Below are 20,672 nucleotides of genomic sequence, written 5' to 3' on the forward strand. Positions count from 1 at the left end.
AAGTTCTACCATTTCAACATCCATCTTTAAGTGTGTCACCCTACGGTTCGTGAACTATGCGGACATGGTTGAGTACTCACTCCGACCAATAACCAATAGCGGGATCTGGAGATCCATAATGGCTCCCACATATTCAACGATGACTTTAGCGATCGAATGAACCATTCACATACAATACCAATTCCCTTTGTCACGCGATATTTTACTTGTCCGAGGTTTGATCTTCGGTATCACTCTATACCTTGTTCAACCTCGTCTCCTGACAAGTACTCTTTACTCGTACCGTGGTATGTGGTCTCTTATGAACTTATTCATATGCTTGCAAGACATTAGACGACATTCCACCGAGAGGGCCCAGAGTATATCTATCCGTCATCGGGATGGACAAATTCCACTGTTGATCCATATGCCTCAACTCATACTTTCCGGATACTTAATCCCACCTTTATAACCACCCATTTACGCAGTGGCGTTTGGTGTAATCAAAGTACCTTTCTGGTATAAGTGATTTACATGATCTCATGGTCATAAGGACTAGGTAACTATGTATCGAAAGCTTATAGCAAATAACTTAATGACGAGATCTTATGCTACGCTTAATTGGGTGTGTCCATTACATCATTCATATAATGATATAACCTTGTTATTAATAACATCCAATGTTCATGATTATGAAACTAATCATCCATTAATCAACAAGCTAGTTTAAGAGGCATACTAGGGACTTCTTGTTGTCTACATATCACACATGTACTAATGTTTCAGTTAATACAATTATAGCATGATATATAAACATTTATCATAAACATAAAGATATAAATAATAACCATTTTATTATTGCTTCTAGGGCATATCTCCTTCAGTCTCCCACTTGCACTAGAGTCAATAATCTAGATTACATTGTAATATACCTAACACCCATGGCATTCTGGTGTTGGTCATGCTTTGCCCTAGGGAGAGCTTTAGTCAACGGATCTGCTACATTCAGATCAGTGTGTACTTTGCAAATCTTTACTTCTCCATCTTCGATGTACTCGCGAATCGAGTGGTAACGCAGCTTGATATGCTTCAGCCTCTTGTGTGACCTTGGCTCTTGTGCATTGGCGATGGCACCCATGTTATCACAGTAGATGATTAATGGGTCCAATGCACTAGGAACCACACCGAGCTCTACAATGAACCTCTTCATCCATACCGCTTCTGATGAAGCCTCTGAAGCCGCTATGTACTCTGATTCATCCATACCATTCAATATAAACACGTACCCAGATTGTGACTTAGAGTCATCAGGATCAGTGTTCCAACTTGCATCGGTGTAACCGTTTACAACAAGCTCTTTGTCTCCTCCATAACAAAGAAACATATCCTTAGTTCTTTTCAAGTACTTCAGGATATTCTTGACCGCTGTCCAGTGTTCCATTCCGGGATCACTTTGATATCTGCTAGTCAAACTAACAGCATGTGCTATATCCGGTCTAGTACATAGCATGGCATACATGATAGATCCTACTGCCGAGGCATAGGGGATATTATTCATCCTTTCTCTTTCTTCTGCCGTAGCCGGTCCTTGAGTCTTACTCAAGACCTTTCCTGGTAACATAGGTAAGAACCCTTTCTTACTTTCGTCCATTCTAAACTTCTTTAGAATCTTGTCCAGATATGTACTCTGTGATAGCCCTATTAGGTGTCTTGATCTATCTCTATAAATCTTGATGCCTAATATATACGATGCTTCACCAAGGTCTTTCATTGAAAAACTATTATTCAAATAACCCTTTACACTTCTTAATAGTTCTATATCATTCCCGATCAATAATATGTCATCTACATATAATATCAGGAATGCTACAGAGCTCCCACTCACTTTCTTGTAAATACAGGCCTCTCCATGACACTGTATAAACCCGAAGTCTTTGATCACCTTATCAAAGCGTCGGTTCCAACTTCTTGATGCTTGCTTCAGTCCATAGATTGAACGCTGAAGTTTGCATACTTTGTCAGCATTTTTAGGATCGACAAAACCTTTGGGTTGTACCATATACAACTCTTCCTCAATGTCTCCATTAAGGAACGCCGTTTTGACATCCATCTGCCAAATCTCATAATCGAAAAATGCAGCTATTGCTAATAAAATCCTCACAGATTTTAGCTTCGCTACAGGTGAGAAAGTCTCATCGTAGTCAACTCCTTGAATTTGTCGGAAACCCTTTGCGACAAGTCGAGCTTTATAGACAGTAATATTACCATCAGCATCTGTTTTTCTCTTGAAGATCCATTTATTCTCGACAGCCTTTCGGCTATCAGGTAAGTCTACCAAAGTCCATACTTTGTTATCATACATGGATCCCATTTCGGATTTCATGGCTTCTTGCCATTTGTTGGAATCTGGGCTCATCATTGCTTCTTCATACGTCGCAGGGTCCTCATCATTGTTATCTACAATCATGACATTTAGACAAGGATCATACCAATCAGGAGTGGCACGTTCCCTTGTCGATCTGCGAGGTTCAGTAGTTTCCTCGTTCGAAGTTTCATGATCATTATCATTAGCTTCCTCTGTTGCCGGTATAGGCGATGCAGTACAATTTCGATCTTTGCGCTACTCTGATCAACGAGTATAGATTCATCAATCTCATCGAGTTTTACTTTTCTTCCAGTCACTTCTTTAGAGAGAAATTCTTTCTCAAGAAAGGTTCCGTTCTTAGCAACAAAGATTTTGCCTTCGGATCTGTGATAGAAGGTGTACCCTATAGTTTCCTTAGGGTATCCTATGAAGACGCATTTCTCCGCTTTGGGTTCTAGCTTGTCCGGTTGTAACTTCTTTACATAGGCTTCGCAACCCCAAACTTTCAGGAACGATAGCTTAGGTTTCTTATTAAACCATAATTCATACGGTGTCGTTTCTACGGATTTTGATGGTGCTCTATTTAAAGTGAATGCGGCTGTCTCTAATGCATAACTCCAAAATGATAACGGCAAATCAGTAAGAGACATCATAGAACGAACCATATCTAAGAGAGTTCGATTACGACGTTCGGATACACCGTTTCGTTGTGGTGTTCCCGGCGGTGTCAATTGTGAAAGTATTCCGCATTTCTTTAAATGCATGCCAAACTCATAACTCAGATATTCACCTCCACGATCAGATCGTAGAAATTTAATCTTCTTGTTACGTTGATTTTCTACTTCACTTTGAAATTCCTTAAACTTCTCGAAAGTTTCGGATTTATGTTTCATGAAATAGATATACCCATATCTACTCAGATCATCTGTGAAGGTTAGAACATAACGATAACCACCACGCGATGCTACGCTCATTGGTCCGCACACATCGGTATGTATGATTTCCAATAAGTCAGTAGCTCGCTCCATCATACCAGAAAATGGAGTCTTAGTCATTTTACCCATTAGACATGCTTCGCATCTATCAAGTGACTCAAAGTCAAGTGATTCAAGTAATCCATCAGTATGGAGTTTCTTCATGCGTTTCACTCCAATATGACCAAGACGACAGTGCCACATATAAGTAGAATTATCATTCAATTTAATTCGCTTAGCATCAACGTTATGTATATGCGTATCACTACTATCGAGATCTAATAGAAATAAGCCATTCTTTTGTGGTGCTCGACCATAAAAGATATTATTCATAAAAATAGAACAACCATTATTCTCAGACTTGAATGAATAACCGTCTTACATTAAACAAGATCCAGATATAATGTTCATGCTCAACGCAGGTACATAATAACAACTATTTAGGCTTAAAACTAATCCCGAAGGTAGATGTAGAGGAAGTGTGCCGACAGCGATCACATTGACCTTGGATCCGTTTCCAACGCGCATCGTCACTTCATCTTTCAGCAGTTGTCGTTTATTCTTTAGTTCCTGTTTCGAGTTACAAATATGAGCAACCGAACCAGTATCAAATACCCAGGTACTAGAACGAGAACCAGTGAGATAAACATCTATAACCTGTATATCAGATATACCTTCTTTCTTCTTCTTGACAAGGCCGCTCTTCAGGTCAGCCAGATACTTGGAGCAATTACGCTTCCAGTGTCCCTTCTCCTTGCAGTAATAGCACTCAGCATCAGGCTTAGGGCCGTTCTTAGGTTTCACAGGAGGCGTGGCAACTTTCTTGCCACCCTTCTTGAATTTTCCCTTAGACTTGCCCTGTTTCTTGAAACTGGTGGTCTTGTTGACCATCAACACTTGGTGCTCTTTCTTGATCTCAATCTCAGCAGCTTTTAGCATGCCAAAGAGTTCAGGTAACTCCTTGTTCATGTTCTGCATATTGTAGTTCATCAAAAAGTTCTTGTAACTTGGTGGCAGTGATTGAAGGACACGATTAATCCCCAGTCTGCTAGGAATCACTATTCCCAAGTCACTGAGTTTCTTCGCATGCCCGGTCATGGCGAGCATGTGCTCACTAACGGAGCTGCCTTCTTGCATCATGCAGCTGAAGAATTGTTTCGATGCTTCATAGCATTCCACGGCCGCATGAGTCTCAAAAATAGCTTTCAGCTCTTTCATCAACTCATGAGGATCGTGGTGCTCAAAACGTTTTTGAAGATCGGATTCCGCATCGCACAGATGGCACACTGAACTTGAGAGTACCGAATTTTCCGAGTCTCGTAAACAGCTTTTACTTCATCGGTTTCAGTTTCTGCAGGAGGGTCACCTAGCGGTGCATCAAGCACATATTGCAGATTTCCGCCAGAGAGGAAGATCCTCACATGACGGAACCAGTCGGTGAAGTTGCTACCGTTGCTCTTAAGTTTTTCTTTCTCTAGGAACTGGTTAAAATTGATTGGGGACGCCATCTCTACAACATATATTTGCAAAAGTTTAGACTAAGTTTATGACAAATTGAGTTCAAATTTTAATTCAACATAATTAAAAATCTAGGTGAACTCCCACTCAAAACAATATCCCTCGCATTGTCTTAGTGATCACACGAACCAAATCCACCGCACCTAAGTCCGATCATCACGAGACAAGGTGTGATTTCATTGACGAACACTCAAAGTGTTCATCATATCAACCATATGATTCATGCTCTACCTTTCGGTATCACGTGTTCCGAGACCATGTTTGTACATGCTAGGCTCGTCAAGGCCACCTTAGTATCCGCATGTGCAAAACTGTCTTGCACCCGTTGTATGTACTTGTTGATTCTAACACACCCGATCATCACGAGATGCTTCGAAACGACAAGTCATGGTAACGGTGCTACTAAGGATGAACACTTTATTATCTTGAGATTTTAGTGAGGGATCATCTTATAATGCTACCATCGCGAGAAGCAAAATAAGATGCATAAAAGGATTAACATCACATGCAGTTCATATGTGATATGATATGGCCCTTTTGTCTTTGCGCCTTTGATCTTCATCTCCAAAGCACGGACATGATCTCCATCATCTTCGGGCATGATCTCCATCATCGTCGGCGTAGCGTCAAGGTCAATGGCGCCGTCTTCATGATTGTCCTCCATGTAGCAACTATTACAACTACTTTGAAATACTACTCAACATGAAATTTAAAGACAACCATAAGGCTCCTGCCAGTTGCCACAATACAATAATGATCATCTCATACATATTCATCATCACATTATGGCCATATCACATCACCAAACCCTGCAAAAACAAGTTAGACGTCTCTAATTTGGTTTGCATATTTTACGTGGTTTAGGGTTTTCAAGAGAGATCTAATCTACCTACGAACATGAACCACAACGTTGATACTAATGTTTTCAATAGAAGAGTAAATTGAATCTTCACTATAGTAGGAGAGACAGACACCCGCAAAGCCTCTTATGCAATACAAGTTGCATGTCGAACGAGGAACAAGTCTCATGAACGCGGTCATGTGAAGTTAGTCCGAGCCGCTTCATCCCACTATGCCACAAAGATGCAAAGTACTCAAACTAAAGATAACAAGAGCATCAACGCCCACAAAACTATTGTGTTCTACTCGTGCAACCATCTATGCATAGACACGGCTCTGATACCACTGTAGGATAACGTTGCATAGAAAACAAAAAATTTCCTACCGCGAACACGCAATCCAAGCCAAGATGCAATCTAGAAGACGGTAGCAACGAGGGGATTATCGAGTCTCACCCTTGAAGAGATTCCAAAGCCTACAAGAGGAGGCTCTTGTTGCTGCGGTAGACGTTCACTTGCCGCTTGCAAAAGCGCGTAGAAGATCTTGATCACGATCCCTCCGGCGCCACGAACGGGCAGCACCTCCGTACTCGGTCACACGTTCGGTTGTTGATGAAGACGACGTCCACCTCCCGTTCCAGCGGGCAGCAGAAGTAGTAGCTCCTCTTGAATCCGACAGCACGACGGCATGGTGTCGGTGGCGGTGGAGAACTCCGGCGGAGCTTCGCTAAAGCACGCGGGAGATATGGAGGAGATGGGGGCGGCTAGGGTTTGGGAGGGGGTGGCCGGCCACCTCAAGGGGGGCGGCCAGCTTGTGGTCTTGGGGTGGCCGGCCCCCTCCCCTTGGCCCTCATTATATAGGTGGAACACCCAAGAGTTGGTCTACAAGTCTTCGAATAATACCCCAAACCAAAACCTTCCATAACTCATGAAACCTACCCAAGCTAGGACTCCCACTAGAGGTGGGAGTTCCACCTTCCTTGGGAGGGGTTGGCCGGCCCCCCTTGGGGAGTCCACTTGGGACTCCTCCCCCTTAGGGTTGGCCGGCCATGGGAGGTGGAGTCCCACCGGGACTCCACCTTCCTTGGTGGTTTCTTCCGGACATTTCTAGAACCTTCTAGAACCTTCCATAGAACCTTCCGCATCATTTTATTTCACATAAAATGACATCCTATATATGAATCTTATTCTCCGGACCATTCCGGAACTCCTCGTGATGTCCGGGATCTCATCCGGGACTCCGAACAAATATTCGAACTCCATTCCATATTCAAGTTCTACCATTTCAACATCCAACTTTAAGTGTGTCACCCTACGGTTCGTGAACTATGCGGACATGGTTGAGTACTCACTCCGACCAATAACCAATAGCGGGATCTGGAGATCCATAATGGCTCCCACATATTCAACGATGACTTTAGTGATCGAATGAACCATTCACATACAATACCAATTCCCTTTGTCACGCGATATTTTACTTGTCCGAGGTTTGATCTTCGGTATCACTCTATACCTTGTTCAACCTCGTCTCCTGACAAGTACTCTTTACTCGTACCGTGGTATGTGGTCTCTTATGAACTTATTCATATGCTTGCAAGACATTAGACGACATTCCACCGAGAGGGCCCAGAGTATATCTATCCGTCATCGGGATGGACAAATTCCACTGTTGATCCATATGCCTCAACTCATACTTTCCGGATACTTAATCCCACCTTTATAACCACCCATTTACGCAGTGGCGTTTGGTGTAATCAAAGTACCTTTCCGGTATAAGTGATTTACATGATCTCATGGTCATAAGGACTAGGTAACTATGTATCGAAAGCTTATAGCAAATAACTTAATGACGAGATCTTATGCTACGCTTAATTGGGTGTGTCCATTACATCATTCATATAATGATATAACCTTGTTATTAATAACATCCAATGTTCATGATTATGAAACTAATCATCCATTAATCAACAAGCTAGTTTAAGAGGCATACTAGGGACTTCTTGTTGTCTACATATCACACATGTACTAATGTTTCGGTTAATACAATTATAGCATGATATATAAACATTTATCATAAACATAAAGATATAAATAATAATCATTTTATTATTGCTTCTAGGGCATATCTCCTTCAGTCTCCCACTTGCACTAGAGTCAATAATCTAGATTACATTGTAATATACCTAACACCCATGGCATTCTGGTGTTGGTCATGCTTTGCCCTAGGGAGAGCTTTAGTCAACGGATTTGCTACATTCAGATCAGTGTGTACTTTGCAAATCTTTACTTCTCCATCTTCGATGTACTCGCGAATCGAGTGGTAACGCAGCTTGATATGCTTCAGCCTCTTGTGTGACCTTGGCTCTTGTGCATTGGCGATAGAACCCATGTTATCACAGTAGATGATTAATGGGTCCAATGCACTAGGAACCACACCGAGCTCTACAATGAACCTCTTCATCCATACCGCTTCTGATGAAGCCTCTGAAGCCGCTATGTACTCTGATTCTGTTGAAGACTTTGCCACCGTGCACTGCTTCGAGCTTGCCCACCATCGCAGCACCATTCAATATAAACACATACCCGTGATCGTGACTTAGAGTCATCAGGATCAGTGTTCCAACTTGCATCGGTGTAACCATTTACAACGAGCTCTTGGTCACCTCCATAACAAAGAAACATATCCTTAGTTCTTTTCAAGTACTTCAGGATATTCTTGACCGCTGTCCAGTGTTCCATTCCTGGATCACTTTGATATCTGCTAGTCAACTAACAGCATGTGCTATATCCGGTCTAGTACATAGCATGGCATACATGATAGATCCTACTGCCGAGGCATAGGGGATATTATTCATCCTTTCTCTTTCTTCTGCCGTAGCCGGTCCTTGAGTCTTACTCAAGACCTTGCCTGGTAACATAGGTAAGAACCCTTTCTTACTTTCGTCCATTCTAAACTTCTTTAGAATCTTGTCCAGATATGTACTCTGTGATAGCCCTATTAGGTACTCGCAAACTAATACTAGTGTAAGTACTATCAATTCTATTGAGGGGGGTGCTAAGCTCTAGTTTATTTGCATAAAGCCAATTTTAGTTCACAAGCATTTAATAAAAGACTCTTCATATGCTAACTATCTCAAGTGGGAACATTAGTGTCATTCCCACAACTCAGTTGTGATTCAAAGTCAAGTCTCCATTCAATCCATCAATCCCTTTTCAAGAAACATCTGACACCGGAAACAGTATGGCCTTTCCAACTGTCCGTAACCGTGGACACAGCTATTCGAATAGATTTACACTCTGCAGAGGTTGCACACTTGTGCCACAACATTTGATTACATCCGTCAGGGATAGCCCTGAATCATCGTACTCAGTATGCGGATCATCAACCATAACCTTTCACTTACATACCCTAGTATAGGTACCTCTCCCCATGAGCTTGGCCTCCCAGTGAAGACAAACCGTCAACCACCTGGGAACTGCACAAGGCTTGGGCCGTACATTCACCTTAATTCACATCATTTCATTTTCAACGGAGGCAGCCTCGGCATAACCCCTATGATGCTTGTTCAGAGGGAACCAATACTAAGGTGTATAAACTTCCAGTTAAGCCCTACCCATAATCAGGTATTGTGGGGGTTGATGTCTACGGGTGCTTCTATTCTTGTAGACAGTGTTGGGCCTCCAAGAGCAGAGGTTTGTAGAACAGCAGCAAGTTTCCCTTAAGTGGATCAGCCAAGGTTTATCGATCCCAGGGAGGAAGAGGTCAAAGATATCCCTCTCAAGCAACCCTGCAACCACAAAGCAAGAAGTCTCTTGTGTCCCCAACACACCTAATAGGTGCACTAGTTCGGCGAAGAGATAGTGAAATACAGGTGGTATGAATATATATGAGCAGTAGCAACGGCACCAGAAAAGTGCTTGCTGGCGTGTGGTTGATGGTGGTAATATTGCGGACAGTACAGATGCAGTAGAACAGTAAACAAGCAGTAATAGCAGTATTTAGGAACAAGTCCTAGGGATCATACTTTCACTAGTGGACACTCTCAAATTGATCACATAACAGAATAAATAGATAGATGCTAGACTCTACACCCTCTTGTTGGATGATGAACACCACTAACTGTGTAGGATTACACGAACCCTCAATGCCGGACTTAACAAGCTCCACAATATTCGATGTTCATATTTAAATAACCTTAGAGTGCATGATAGATCAACATAACCAAATAGATCACATCAATACCATCATAGTAATAGTTAACTTCATAATCTACAAGAGATCACAATCATAAACTACGCCAAGTACTACATGATGCACACACTGCCACCTTTACACCATGCAGTAGGAATAGAGTACTTTAATAACATCACTAGAGTAGCACATAGATGAATAGTGATACAAAGCTCATATGAATCTCAATCATGTAAGGAAGCTCATGAGATCATTGTATTGAAGTACATAGGAGAGAGATTAACCACATAGCTACCGGTACAGCCCCGAGCCTCGATGGAGAACTACTCCCTCCTCATGGGAGACAGCAGCGTTGATGAAGATGGCGGCGGTGTCGATGGAGAAGCCTTCCGGGGGCACTTCCCCGTCCCGGCGGCGTGCCGGAACAGAGACTCCTGTCCCCCAGATCTTGGCTTCGCGATGGCGGCGGCTCTGGAAGGTTTCTCGTACCGTGGCTTTTTCCGTATCGAAGATTTAGGTCAGGGACCTTTAAATAGGAGAAGAGGCGACGGCACAACAGGGGGGCGCGGGCCCCCCCTTGGCCGCGCCAGGGTGTCATCTGGTGGCCCTGTGGCCCCCCTCTGGCGACTCTCGGGTGTTCTGGAAGCTTCGTGCAATCCTAAGATGCTGGGCGTTGATTTCGTCCGATTTCGAGAATATTTCCTTACTAGGATTTCTGAAACCAAAAACAGCAGAAAACAGGAACTGGCACTTCGGCATCTCGTCAATAGGTTAGTTCCGGAAAATGCATAAATATGACATAAAGTATGCATAAAACATGTAGATATCATCAATAATGTGGCATGGAACATAAGAAATTATCGATACGTCGGAGACGTATCAGCATCCCCAAGCTTAGTTCCTGCTCGTCCCGAGTAGGTAAACGATAACAAAGATAATTTCTGGAGTGACATGCCATCATAATCTTGATCATACTATTGTAAGCACATGTAATGAATGCAGCGATCAAAGCAATGGTAATGACATGAGTAAACAAATGAATCATATAGCAAAGACTTTTCATGAATAGTACTTTCAAGACAAGCATCAAAAGTCTTGCATAAGAGTTAACTCATAAAGCAATAATTCAAAGTAAAGGTATTGAAGCAACACAAAGGAAGATTAAGTTTCAGCGGATGCTTTCAACTTGTAACATGTATATCTCATGGATAATTGTCAATGCAAAGTAATATAACAAGTGCAATATGCAAGTATGTAGGAATCAATGCACAGTTCACACAAGTGTTTGCTTCCTGAGATGGAGAGAAATAGGTGAACTGACTCAACATAAAGTAAAAGAAAGGCCCTTCGCAGAGGGAAGCATCGATTGCTATATTTGTGCTAGAGCTTTGATTTTGAAAACATCAAGAGAGTATAAAAGTAAAGTTTTGAGAGGTGTTTGTTGTTGTCAACGAATGGTAGTGGGCACTCTAACCCCCTTGCCAGACAAACCTTCAAATAGCGGCTCCCATTTTATTTTTATTTTTTGGGTGGCACTCCTTCCAACCTTTCTTTCACAAACCATGGCTAACCGAATCCTCGGGTGCCTGCCAACAATCTCATACCATGAAGGAGTGCCCTTTTATTTTAGTTTTATTATGATGACACTCCTCCCCACCTTTGCTTTCTCAAGCCATGGCTAACCGAATCCTTCGGGTGCCGTCCAACAATCACATACCATGGAGGAGTGTCTATTTTTGTTAATTAATTTGGGACTGGGAATCCCATTGCCAGCTCTTTTTACAAAATTATTGGATAAGCGGATGAAGCCACTAGTCCATTGGTGAAAGTTGCCCAACAAGATTGAAAGATAAACACCACATACTTCCTCATGAGCTATAAAACATTGACACAAATAAGAGGTAATAACTTTTGAATTGTTTAAAGATAGCACTCAAGAAATTTACTTTGGAACGGCGGAGAAATACCATGTAGTAGGTAGGTATGGTGGACACAAATGGCATAGTGGTTGGCTCAAGGATTCTGGATGCATGAGAAGTATTCCCTCTCGATACAAGGTTTAGGCTAGCAAGGCTATTTGAAACAAACACAAGGATGAACCGGTGCAGCAAAACTCACATAAAAGACATATTGTAAACATTATAAGACTCTACACCGTCTTCCTTGTTGTTCAAACACTTTACTAGAAATTATCTAGACTTTTAGAGAGACCAATTATGCAAACCAAATTTTAGCAAGCTCTATGTATTTCTTCATTAATAGGTGCAAAGTATATGATGCAAGAGCTTAAACATGAGCACAACAATTGCCAAGTATCAAATTATCCAAGACATCATACCAATTACTACATGCAGCATTTTCCGTTTCCAACCATATAACAATTAACGAAGCAGTTTCAACCTTCGCCATGAAAATTAAAAGCTAAGAACACATGTGTTCATATGAACCAGCGGAGCGTGTCTCTCTCCCACACAAGCATTTATTCAAACAAAAACAAAAACAAAATCATACAGACGCTCCAAGTAAAGTACATAAGATGTGACCGAATAAAAATATAGTTTCAAGAGAAGGAACCTGATAATTTGTCGATGAAGAAGGGGATGCCTTGGGCATCCCCAAGCTTAGACGCTTGAGTCTTCTTGAAATATGCAGGGATGAACCACCGGGGCATCCCCAAGCTTAGACTTTTCACTCTTCTTGATCGTAGTATATCATCCTCCTCTCTTGACCCTTGAAAACTTCCTCCACACCAAACTCAAAACAAACTCATTAGAGGGTTAGTGCACAATCAAAATTCACATGTTCAGAGGTGACACAATCATTCTTAACACTTCTGTACATTGCTCAAAGCTACTGGAAGTTAATGGAACAAAGAAATACATCCCACATAGCAAAAGAAGCAATGCGAAATAAAAGGCAGAATCTGTCAAAACAGAACAGTTCGTAAAGAATAATTTTAAAGGGGCAACAGACTTGCTCAAATGAAAATGCTCAAATTGAATGAAAGTTGCGTACATATCTGAGGATCACTCACGTAAATTGGCAGAATTTTCTGAGTTACCTACAGAGAATTAGGCCCAGATTCGTGACAGCAAGAAATCTGTTTCTGTGCAGTAATCCAAATCTAGTATGAACCTTACTATCAAAGACTTTACTTGGCACAACAATGCAACAAAACTAAGATAAGGAGAGGTTGCTACAGTAGTAACAACTTCCAAGACACAAATATAAAACAAAATTACTGTAGCAAAATAAACACATGGGTTATCTCCCAAGAAGTTCTTTCTTTATAGCCATTAAGATGGGCTCAGCAGTTTTAATGATGCACTCGCAAGAAATAGTATTTGAAGCAAAAGAGAGCATCAAGAAGCAAATTCAAAACAAATTTAAGCCTAACATGCTTCCTATGAAAAGGAATCTTGTAAATAAACAAGTTCATGAAGAGCAAAGTGATAAGCATAGGAAGATAAAACAAGTGTAGCTTCAAAAATTTCAGCACATAGAGAGGCATTTTAGTAATATGAAAATTTCTACAACCATATTTTCCTCTCTCATAACAACTTTCAGTAGCAACATGAGCAAAATCAACAATATAACTATCACATAAAGCATTCTTATCATGAGTCTCATGCATAAAATTATTACTCTCCACATAAGCATAATCACTTTTATTAGTAATAGTGGGAGCAAATTCAACAAAGTAGCTATTATTATTATTCTCATCATCAAATATAGGAGGCATTTTGTAATCATAATCAAATTTATCCTCCATAACAGGCGGTACCAAAAGACTACTATCATTATAATTATCATAAATAGGAGGCAAAGTATCATCAAAGAAAATTTTCTCCTCAATGCTTCGGGGACTAAAAAGATCATGCTCATCAAAGCCAGCTTCCCCAAGCTTAGAATTTTCCATAGCATTAGCAACAATACTGTTCAAAGTGTTCATACTAATATGTTCCATGGGTTTTTTAATTTTTGGATCAAACCATCCATGTCTTAAATCAGGAAATAGAATAAGAAGCTCATTGTTGTCCATTATGCCTTACTAGCGTAAACAAGAAACAAAAAGATGCAATTGCAGGATCTAAAGGAAGTAGCTTCGAACACACACACAATGGCGCCCGAAAAGTACTTAGTTACCTGGAACCGGAGTATGAGTGCCTTTTACCTTTCCTCCTCGGCAACGGCGCCAGAAAAGTGCTTGATGTCTACGGGTGCTTCTATTCTTGTAGACAGTGTTGGGCCTCCAAGAGCAGAGGTTTGTAGAACAGCAGCAAGTTTCCCTTAAGTGGATCACCTAAGGTTTATCGATCTTTGGGAGGAAGAGGTCAAAGATATCCCTCTCAAGCAACCCTGCAACCACAAAGCAAGAAGTCTCTTGTGTCCCCAACACACCTAATAGGTGCACTAGTTCGGCGAAGAGATAGTGAAATACAGGTGGTATGAATATATATGAGCAGTAGCAACGGCACCAGAAAAGTGCTTGCTGGCGTGTGGTTGATGGTGGTAATATTGCGGACAGTACAGATGCAGTAGAACAGTAAACAAGCAGTAATAGCAGTATTTAGGAACAAGGCCTAGGGATCATACTTTCACTAGTGGACACTTGATACGTCTCCGACGTATCGATAATTTCTTATGTTCCATGCCACATTATTGATGATTTCTACAGGTTATATGCACATTTTATGTCATATTTATGCTTTTTCCGGAACTAACCTATTGACGAGATGCCGAAGGGCCAGTTGCTATTTTCTGCTGTTTTTGGTTTCAGAAATCCTAGTAAGGAAATATTCTCGGAATTGGACGAAATCAACGCCCAGGGTCCTATTTTGCCCGGAATCATCCAGAACACCCGAGAGTCGTCGGAGGGGGGCCACAGGCCTACCAGACCATAGGCCAGCGCGGCCTGGGGGTGGCCCGCGCCCCCCTATGGTGTCGTCGCCCCGTTGACCTCCTGACGCCGCCTCTTTGCCTATATAAAGCCCCTGGACCTAAAACCTCGATACGAAAAAGCCACGGTACGAGAAACCTTCCAGGGCCGCCGCCATCGCGAAGCCAAGATCTGGGGGACAGGAGTCTCTGTTCCGGCACGCCGCCGGGACGGGGAAGTGCCCCCGGAAGGCTCCTCCATCGACACCACCGCCTTCTTCATCACCGCTGCTGTCTCCCATGAGGAGGGAGTAGTTCTCCATCGAGGCTCGGGGCTGTACCGGTAGCTATGTGGTTCATCTCTCTCCTATGTACTTCAATACAATAATCTCACGAGCTGCCTTACATGATTGAGATTCATATGATGATGCTTGTAATCTAGATGTCGTTATGCTAGTCAAGTGAATTTTACTTATGTGATCTCCGGAGACTCCTTGTCCCACGTGTGTAAAGGTGACAGTGTGTGCACCGTGTGGGTCTCTTAGGCTATATTTCACAGAATACTTATTCACTGTTATGGATGGCATAGTGAAGTGCTTATTTATATCTCTTTATGATTGCAATGTGTTTTGTATCACAATTTATCTATGTGCTACTCTAGTGATGTTATTAAAGTAGTTTATTCCTCCTGCACGGTGTAATGGTGACAGTGTGTGCATCCGTGTTAGTACTTGGCGTAGGCTATGATTATGATCTCTTGTAGATTATGAAGTTAACTATTGCTATGATGGTATTGATGTGATCTATTCCTCCTACATAGTGTGAAGGTGACAGTGTGCATGCTATGTTAGTACTTGGTTTAGTCGTGTTGATCTTTCATGCACTCTAAGGTTATTTAAATATGAACATTGAATTGTGGAGCTTGTTAACTCCGGCATTGAGGGTTCGTGTAATCCTACGCAATGGTGTTCATCATCCAACAAGAGTGTAGAGTATGCATTTATCTATTCTGTTATGTGATCAAAGTTGAGAGTGTCCACTAGTGAAGGTCTAATCCCTAGGCCATGTTCCTAAATACTGCTATCGCTGCTTGTTTACTGTTTTACTGCGTTACTACTGCTGCGTTACTACTGCTTGTTTACTGTCCTGGGCAAAGCACTTTTTTGGTGCTGTTGCTACTGCTTATTCATACCACCTGTATTTCACTATCTCTTCGCCGAACTAGTGCACCTATTAGGTGTGTTGGGGACACAAGAGACTTCTTGCTTTGTGGTTGCAGGGTTGCATGAGAGGGATATCTTTGACCTCTTCCTCCCTGAGTTCGATAAACCTTGGGTGATCCACTTAAGGGAAAACTTGCTGCTGTTCTACAAACCTCTGCTCTTGGAGGCCCAACACTGTCTACAGGAAAAGGAGGGGGCGTAGACATCAAGCTATTTTCTGGCGCCGTTGCCGGGGAGGAAAGGTAAAAGGTACTCACACTCCGGATCTCGGCTACCAAGCTATTTTCGCCGTTGTAAGTACTCGAAGCTATTTCCTTTAGATCCTGCAATTGCAACTTTTTGTTTCTTGTTTACACTAGTTAGGCATAATGGAAAACAACAAAAATATGAGAGATCTTTATGAACTTTATCTTGAATTAGGACATGATGTGTTTGAAGAGAGAATTAAAAAACCCATGGAACTTTATATGCATGCTAATGGGAATGTTATTAATATGAATGCTTTGAACACTATTGTTGCTAATGCTATGGAAAATTCTAAGCTTGGGGAAGCTGGTTTTGATGAGCATGATCTTTTTAGTCCGCCAAGCATTGAGGAGAAAATTTACTTTGATGATACTTTGCCTCCTATTTATGATGATTATAATGATAGTAGTCTTTTGGTACCACCTGTTATGGAGAGTGAATTTGATTATGATTACAATATGCCTCCTATATTTGATGATGAGAATAATAATGATAGCTACTTTGTTGAATTTGCTCCCACTACAACTAATAAAATTGACTATGCTTATGTTGGGAGTAGTAATAATTTTATGCATGAGACTCATGATAAGAATGCTTTATGTGATAATTATATTTTTGAGTTTGCTCATGATGCTACTGGACATTATTATGAGAGAGGAAAATATGGTTGTAGAAATTTTCATGTTACTAAAACACCTCTCTATGTGCTGAAATTTTTGAAGCTACACTTGTTTTATCTTCCTATGCTTGTCACTTTGCTCTTCATGAACTTGTTTATTTACAAGATTCCTTTTCATAGGAAGCATGTTAGACTTAAATGTGTTTCTAATTTGCCTCTTGTTGATGCTCTCTTTTGCTTCAAATACTATTTCTTGCGAGTGCATCATTAAAACTGCTGAGCCCATCTTAATGGCTATAAAGAAAGAACTTCTTGGGAGATAACCCATGTGTTATTTTGCTACAGAAATTTTGTTTTATTTTGTGTCTTGGAAGTTGTTTACTACTGTAGCAACCTCTCCTTATCTTAGTTTAGTGTTTTGTTGTGCCAAGTAAAGTCGTTGATAGTAAGGTTCATACTAGATTTGGATTACTGCGCAGAAACAGATTTCTTTGCTGTCACGAATCTGGGCAAAATTCTCTGTAAGTAACTCAGAAAATTATGCCAATTTACGTGAGTGATCCTCAGATATGTACGCAACTTTCATTCAATTTGAGCATTTTCATTTGAGCAAGTCTGGTGCCCCAATAAAATTCGTCTTTACGGACTGTTCTGTTTTGACAGATTCTGCCTTTTATTTCGCATTGCTTCTTTTGCTATGTGGGATGGATTTCTTTGTTCCATTAACTTCCAGTAGCTTTAGGCAATGTCCAGAAGTGTTAAGAATGATTGTGTCACCTCTGAACATGTGAATTTTGATTATGCACTAACCCTCTAATGAGTTTGTTTCGAGTTTGGTGTGGAGGAAGTTTTCAAGGGTCAAGAGAGGAGGATGATATACTATGATCAAGGAGAGTGAAAGCTCTAAGCTTGGGGATGCCCCGGTGGTTCACCCCTGCATATATCAAGAAGACTCAAGCGTCTAAGCTTGGGGATGCCCAACGCATCCCCTTCTTCATCGACAAATTATCAGGTTCCTCCCCTGAAACTATATTTTTATTCCGCCACATCTTATGTACTTTACTTGGAGCGTCTGTATGTTCTTGTTTCTGTTTTTGTTTGAATAAATGCTTGTGTGGGAGAGAGATACGCTCCGCTCGTTCGTGTGAACACATGTGTTCTTAGCTTTTAATTTTCATGGCGAAGGTTGAAACTGCTTCGTTAATTGTTATATGGTTGGAAACGGAAAATGATACATGTAGTAATTGCTAAAATGTCTTGGATAATGTGATACTTGGCAATTGTTGTGCTCATGTTTAAGCTCTTGCATCATATGCTTTGCACCCATTAATGAAGAAATACATAGAGCATGCTAAAATTTGGTTTGCATATTTGGTCTCTCTAAGGTCTAGATAATTTCTAGTATTGAGTTTGAACAACAAGGAAGACGGTGTAGAGTCTTATACTGTTTACAATGTGTCTTTTATGTGAGTTTTGCTGCGCCGCTTCTTCCTTGTGTTTGTTTCAAATAGCCTTGCTAGCCTAAACCTTGTATCGAGAGGGAATACTTCTCATGCATCCAAAATACTTGAGCCAACCACTATGCCATTTGTGTCCACCATACCTACCTACTACATGGTATTTCTCCGCCATTCCAAAGTAAATTGCTTGAGTGCTACCTTTAAATTTCCATTCTTCACCTTTACAATATATAGCTCATGGGACAAATAGCTTAAAAACTATTGTGGTATTGAATATGTAATTATGTACTTTATCTCTTATTAAGTTGCTTGTTGTGCGATAACCATGTTCCCGGGGACGCCATCAACTACCCTTTGTTGAATATCATGTGAGTTGCTATGCATGTTCGTCTTGTCTGAAGTAAGGGCGATCTACCACCTTATGGTTAGAGCGTGCATATTGTTAGAGAAGAACATTGGGCCGCTAACTAAAGCCATGATCCATGGTGGAAGTTTCAGTTTTGGACATATATCCTCAATCTCATATGAGAAAATTAATTGTTGCTACATGCTTATGCATAAAAGAGGAGTCCATTATCTGTTGTCTATGTTGTCCCGGTATGGATGTCTAAGTTGAGAATAATCAATAGCGAGAAATCCGATGCGAGCTTTCTCCTTAGACCTTTGTACAGGCGGCATAGAGGTACCCCTTTGTGACACTTGGTTAAAACATGTGCATTGCGATGATCCCGGTAGTCCAAGCTAATTAGGACAAGGTGCGGGCACTATTAGTATACTATGCATGAGGCTTGCAACTTGTAAGATATAATTTACATGGTACATATGCTTTATTACTACCGTTGACAAAATTGTTTCTTGTTTTCAAAATCAAAGCTCTAGCACAAATATAGCAATCGATGCTTTCCTCTTTGAAGGACCATTCTTTTACTTTTAATGTTGAGTCAGTTCACCTATTTCTCTCCATCTCAAGAAGCAAACACTTGTGTGAACTGTGCATTGATTCCTACATACTTGCATATTGCACTTATTATATTACTCTATGTTGACAATATCCATGAGATATACATGTTACAAGTTGAAAGCAACCGCTGAAACTTAATCTTCCTTTGTGTTGCTTCAATGTTTCTACTATGAATTATTGCTTTATGAGTTAACTCTTATGCAAGACTTATTGATGCTTGTCTTGAAGTACTATTCATGAAAAGTCTTTGCTATATGATTCAGTTGTTTACTCATGTCATTTACATTGTTTTGATCGCTGCATTCACTACATATGCTTTACAATAGTATGATCAAGGTTATGATGGCATGTCACTCCAGAAATTATCTTTGTTTATCGTTTACCTGCTCGGGACGAGCAGAAACTAAGCTTGGGGATGCTGATACGTCTCCGACGTATCGATAATTTCTTATGTTCCATGCCACATTATTGATGATTTCTACATGTTATATGCACATTTTATGTCATATTTATGCTTTTTCCGGAACTAACCTATTGACGAGATGCCGAAGGGCCAGTTGCTGTTTTCTGCTGTTTTTGGTTTCAGAAATCCTAGTAAGGAAATATTCTCGGAATTGGACGAAATCAACGCCCAGGGTCCTATTTTGCCCGGAAGCATCCAGAACACTCGAGAGTCGTCGGAGGGGGGCCACAGGCCTACCAGACCATAGGCCAGCGCGGCCTGGGGGTGGCCCGCGCCCCCCTATGGTGTCGTCGCCCAGTTGACCTCCTGACGCCGCCTCTTCGCCTATATAAAGCCCCTGGACCTAAAACCTCGATACGAAAAAGCCACGGTACGAGAAACCTTCCAGAGCCGCCGCCATCGCGAAGCCAAGATCTGGGGACAGAGTCTGTTCGGCACGCCGCCGGGACGGGGAAGTGCCCCCGGAAGGCTCCTCCATCGACACCACCGCCATCTTCATCACCGCTGCTGTCTCCCATGAGGAGGGAATAGTTCTCCATCGAGGCTCGGGGCTGTACCGGTAGCTATGTGGTTCATCTCTCTCCTATGTACTTCAATACAATAATCTCATGAGCTGCCTTACATGATTGAGATTCATATGATGATGCTTGTAATCTAGATGTCGTTATGCTAGTCAAGTGAATTTTACTTCTGTGATCTCCGGAGACTCCTTGTCCCACGTGTGTAAAGGTGACAGTGTGTGCACCGTGTGGGTCTCTTAGGCTATATTTCACAGAATACTTATTCACTGTTATGGATGGCATAGTGAAGTGCTTATTTATATCTCTTTATGATTGCAATGTGTTTTATATCACAATTTATCTATGTGCTACTCTAGTGATGTTATTAAAGTAGTTTATTCCTCCTGCACGGTGTAATGGTGACAGTGTGTGCATCCGTGTTAGTACTTGGCGTA

Source organism: Lolium perenne, chromosome 4 (genome assembly GCF_019359855.2).
Source record: "Lolium perenne isolate Kyuss_39 chromosome 4, Kyuss_2.0, whole genome shotgun sequence".
NCBI lineage: Eukaryota > Viridiplantae > Streptophyta > Magnoliopsida > Poales > Poaceae > Lolium > Lolium perenne.